Source organism: Vicugna pacos, unplaced genomic scaffold, assembly GCF_048564905.1.
Source record: "Vicugna pacos unplaced genomic scaffold, VicPac4 scaffold_20, whole genome shotgun sequence".
NCBI classification, from domain to species: domain Eukaryota; kingdom Metazoa; phylum Chordata; class Mammalia; order Artiodactyla; family Camelidae; genus Vicugna; species Vicugna pacos.
The window spans coordinates 47,159,166-47,165,228 of NW_027328741.1; positions in this window are offsets into that span (position 1 = coordinate 47,159,166).

Genomic DNA, 6,063 nt, shown 5'->3' on the forward strand with positions numbered 1-6,063 from the left:
GGCAGCTGAGGGCAGTGCCATGCTGCACAAGCTGGGTTGAAAAGGGGATGGCTGCACTGAGACAGCTCGGGGAATGGTGGGGGCTGTGTGCCATTGCTGTGGGTGCACAGGGCAGAACAACCTGGGCCCTCCACAAAACAAGAGGGCAGAAGTGCTCTGGGAGCATAAAGGTGTATTCCCCATCTCTGAAAATCCACAAAACTTTCTAGGTTTAGAGAGTTGGGGCTCAGACACAGCCACCATAGTCTCTGGTGCTTTGCATCCAGGTGGCAGTGGGGGCAAAACCTGCATCCACTCCTAAGGACTTAGCAGCCTCAAGCGCAAGATGGGGACTTGTCTACAGCCTGAGGCATATAGGATACTTCCGTCTTATTTCCTCAGAGAACTTGCTCTGCCAAGACAAACAAGAATCTGAGTTTTGTCACAAAACAGGGACAAGGATGTTCCTCAGTCTACCCTGAGCCCAATTCCTGTTTGCCAACCTGAGGCAGACAGTACAGTGGCACAGAGCAGAGGAGAGATTGGCATTCTGAGGGGACTGATGACCCCCACATTTTGGGCTGGAATGGAGCCACTGACCATGTGGATGGGAGAGGGCATAATGCCCACTCCTGCCTGGTCAGTCTGAAACATCTGACTGCAGCATCGGGCAGGGCAGTGACAAGCCAGCCCACAGTAAAGAGAGCTGCTCCAGAACATGTGTTGGAAGTAGGAGCAATCTGCTTGCTGACAGGTCCTGGGAGCAGCACAAATAAGGGCATCAATGGAGGGCCTCTGGAAAAAGCAAGCTCAGCTTCCAAACAGGATGAATACAGCAAGAGTTCACATTATAAGTACACAGTCTCCAGGAGGACACAGACCACCCCCTTGCTTTAATCTGTTTTTACCTCTTCCATTTTCTATTACACTCTTAATTTTTACTTCTTAGGCAATTATACATACCCCCATTTTAATCCTGTTTACATTTTAAAAAATATTTTTATTATTATTATCTTTCAAAACTCTGCTTCAAATTGCTTTTCTATTATTCATTATACATTGTCTTCAAACCTTTATTTCTCCCTTCTGTAAAATTTATTATCTCTCTCTCTCTTTTTTCTTTTTTCTCAGTTGTATTACTATATAGGCATTAGGTAGATAAACTCCTTTAGGACCAAAGTAGATAACTGATGCTCCATAAACCACAGTGTCAGAGAGGTAGGAGCAAGATGAAGCAGAGAAACCATTCCCAATTAAAAGAATAAGAGAAATCCCCTGAAAGAACAATCAGTGAAATAGATATCGATTGCCTGCTAGATCAAGATTTCAAAAAAGGAGTGATCTACTTATTGATGGAAATAAAAGATAGTGTTTATAGATATAAAATATTTTAAAAATGAAATGGAAGGTATAAAGAAGAGCCGAGTAGAATAGGTAAACACGTTCACTGAGATGAGAAATGATCAAATGGTTTCGCAAAGCTGACTGGACAACACAGAGTTATGAATTAGTGACTTAGAATACAGGAAAAGAGAAAGCTTTCAATCAGAAGAGCTACAAGAGAAACAATGAGAAACAAATGAAAAAAGCATAAGAGACCTATGGGCTAATATAAAGCATGCCAATCTGGCATGTTACAAGTCCCAGAAGAGGAGGAAAGATCAAAGGGGATAGCAAAGGTGTTTGAAGAAATCATGACTGAGAACTTCCCAAACTTAAAGAAGGAATCGGATATCCACGTACAGTAAGCTCAGAGTGTCCCTAACAGGAAGAAAACAAATAGGCCCACACCAAGACATATAATTAATATGGCCAGAGTCAAGGATAAAGAAATGATCCTAAAGGCAGCAAAAGAATAACAAAGTGTGAGTTACAAAGGAATTCCCATAAGGCTCCCAGCTGATTTCACTGAACTAATACTAAAGGCCAGAATGGAGTGGAAAGATATTCAAATTCCTGAATGAAAAAGTGATATACCCTAGAATACTTTAAACAGCAAGCCTATCCTTTATAGTAGAAGGAGACATAAAGTATTTCACAGACAAGAAAACGCTACAAGAGTTTAGCAACAATAGACCCATGCTAGAAGTAATATTGAAATGTCTACTCTAAATAGAAAAGCAGCAGGATCCTTCAGAAATGTGAAACTCACAGCTGGAAACGTGATAACTCATGAATAACAAATAAAATACACACAATATTTTAAAACAACATATACAAATCATTGAGAGTGGGAGAGGGAGGAAGGAAAATAGAGAATTTATTTTTTTGGTCATTCCTTTTAAAATTTTTATTCTCGGTATGATGGGTTTGAGATCATGTTACTATGAGTTTAATAAAAACAGTTTCAATAATGGTCTAAAAGACATAAAAAAGGGTAACAACAAGACAAATACTTATCAGGTAGTCACTGAAACAAAATAAAATTCATGATAATACAGAGGAAAATGACCAAACCATAAAAGGAAGATGAAAGGAACAAAGAGGAAATATCAAATCAACTGCAAATAAAAGGTCAAAATGGCAATAAACACAAACATATCATCGATTATTGTAAATGTTAATGGACTAAATGCTCCAGTCGAAAGTCATAGAGTAGCATGCTGGATAATAAAGCAAGAACATTCAATATGATGCATACAAGAGACAAATTTTAAGGGGAAGGACACATAAAGATTGAGAGTGAAAGGAAGGAAAAGGGTTTTCAATTCAAATGGAAAAGCCAAAAAAGCAGGTGTTGCGGTAAAGATTTCAGACAAAATGGTCTTAAAAACAAAGGACATAAAGAAAGATAAAGAAGGACATTCTATAATGATTGAAGGAGTGATACAAGATGAGGATAGCACATTCGTTAATACATATGCAACAAATAGAGGGGCAGCTAAATACATAAAATAATTATTAACAGATATAAAGGGGGATAGTGACGGAAATCTAATCATAGTTGGAGATTTCAACACTATATTAACATCACTGGACAGATCACTGAGACAGAAAATAAATTAGGCAACAGTGAATTTAAATAATACAATAGAAATATTACACTTGGTGGATAGTTCCAGAACATTGTACCCCCCACAAAATAGTATATACATTCTTTTCAAGTGCACATGGGACATTTTCCAGGTTTCAGGATATACTTGGGCACAAAAGAATCCTCAGCAATTTTAAGAAGATAGAAATAAACTCAAGCACCTTTACTGACCACAATGCCATGAAGCTAGAAATGAACAACAGAGAAACAAGAAAACAAAGGAAAACATGGAGATTAAGTAATATGTTATTAAAAAACCAATGGGTCAATGACGAAATCAAAGCTGCAATGAAAAAGTACCTTGAAAAGAAAATGAAAGCAAAACAATACAAAATTTATGGGATACAGCAAAAGCAGTGCTGAGAGGGGAGTTTATAGCAATGCAGGCCTTCCTCATAAATGAAGAACAATCACAAATAAACAATTTAGCCCACTAGCAGAATGAACTAGAAAAAGAAGAAGAAAAAACCCCAAATGCAGCAGAAGGAAGGAAATCATAAATATTGGGGAGGAAATAAATAAAATAGAGATTAAAAAGACCATGGGAAAAAATTCCACCAATCCAAAATCTGGTTTTTGGAAAAACTATCTAAAATCGAAAAACCTCTGTCCAAACTCAAATAGTAGAATAGACAGAGAGCACAAATAAGCAAAATAAGAGAGGAGAATGGAGAAATTACAACAAATAAAAAAGAAATACAGAATAACATATGAAAATATTATGAAAATTATATGGAAACAAACTGGATAACCTAGAGGTGACGGACAATATTCTGGAAACATACTGTCCACCAAGAATGAATCTAGAAGAAACTGACCCCTTGAACAAGCAGAGCACTAGAAATGAAATCAAAATAGCAATATAAAACCTCCCTACAAATAAAAGTCCAGGACCGGACGGCTTCACTGCGGAATTCTACCAAACATACAAAGAAAAGCTCATACCAGTACTTCTCAAAATCCTCCAGAAGAGTAAATAGGAAGGAATACTCCCAAAGTGATTCTATGAAGCCAAAATCACCCTCATACCACAACCAGGCAAAGACACTACCAAACAAGAGAATTATAGGCCACTATCTCTGATGAACACAGACATCAAATCCTCAACAAAATAGTAGCAAATAGAATCCAACAACACAGAAAAAAGATTATACATCATGGCAAATTGGGGATCATGCCAGGGACACAGGGGTGGTTCAACATATGCAAATCAATAAATGTAATACAGCACATCAACAAGAAGAAGGACCAAAACCACATGATTATCTCAATAAATGCAGGAAAAGCATTTGATAAAATTCAACACCCACCGATGATGAAAACTATCACCAAAGTGGGCATAGAAGGAACATATCTAGCATCATGAAAGCTATAGAAGACAAACATACAGCCAGCAAAGTAATCAATTGTGAGAAAGTTAATATCTTCCCACTAAAATCTGGGACAAGACAAGGATACACACAATCACTACTCCAACTCAATATAATCTTGGAAGTCCTAGCCACAGCAATCAAACAAGAGGGAGAAGTAAATGGATGCAAATTGGAAAGGAAGAGGTAAAAGTCACTACATACAGATAATATGTTACTATACATAGAAAACCCTTCAAGATCCAGACAAAAATTACTAGAGTTGATCGAAGAATTCAGCAATGCAGCACGTTACAAGATTAAGGTCAAAAATCAGTGGCATTTCTTTGTGCTAACGAAACAGATAATAGTAAAGAGCTGCAGTCAACATGACAGCACTATATTTGTAGGAAAACAGACATATAGGCCAATGGAACAGAATAGACAGCCCAGAAATGAACCCACAAACATTTAGTCAATTAAACTTAGACAAAGTAGTCAAGAAAATACAATGGAATTGAGACAGTCCATTTAGCAAATGGTGTTGGTAAAACTGGACAGCAGCACGTAAATGAAACTAGAACACTCCCAATGAAGCTAGAACACCATAAACAAAAATAAACTCAGAATGGATCAAAGGCTTAAACATAAGACAATATAAAATAAAGTTCTTAGAGGAAAATATAGGCAAAATATTATGTGACATATGTCTCTAAAATTTTCTCATAGAAGAAATAAAAGCAAGAGTAAATAAATGAGACAAAATGAAACTTGCAAAGTTCTGCAAAATAAGAAACCGGAAGTGAAACAAAAAGACAACCTACGGAATGGGAAATAAACTTGCATATGAAAAAGACAAAGGCTTGATCTCCAGAGTATATAAGCAGCTCATTCACCTGAATAAGAAAAAATAAACAATGCAATTCAACAATGGGCAGAAAACCTAAACAAGCAATTCTCCAAGGAAGACATACACATGTTCAAAATGCACATAAGAAAATGCTCAGTATCACTGATTATCAGAGAAATGCAAATCAAAACTGCAATGATGTATCATCTCACACCAGTCACAATGGCCATTACTCAAAAATCCACAAATGACAAATGCTGGAGAGGCTGTGGGAAACAGGGAACCGCCCTTCACTGCTCGTGGCAATAGAGTTTGGTGCAGCCACTGTGGAAAACAGGATGGGATTTCTCAAAAGCCTAGGAATAGACTTACAATATGACCCAGAAATAACGCTCCTGGGAATAAATCCAGAAGGAACCCCACTTCAGGATTACACCTGCCCCCCAATTTTCATATCCAGCACTATTTACAATAGCCAAGATATGGAAACAGCCTAAATGTCCATCGACAGTTGACTGGATAAAGAACAGGTGGTATATTTATACAATGGAATACTAGTCAGCCATATAAATTGACAACATATCACCATTTTCAGCAACATGGATGCCCCTGAAGAAAATCAGTCTAAGTGAAGTAAGCCAGAAAGAGAAAGAAAAATACCATATGAGATGGATTATCAGTGGAATCTAAAAACAAACAAAACAAAACAAAAAAAGCACAAATACAAAAGAGAAAAAGACTCGCAGAAATAGAAAACAAAATTTTGGTTGCCAATGTGGTGAGGGGCGTGAAGAGATAGACTGGGAGGTCAAAATTATAGAATAGATAAACAGGTTTGAACTATATAGCAC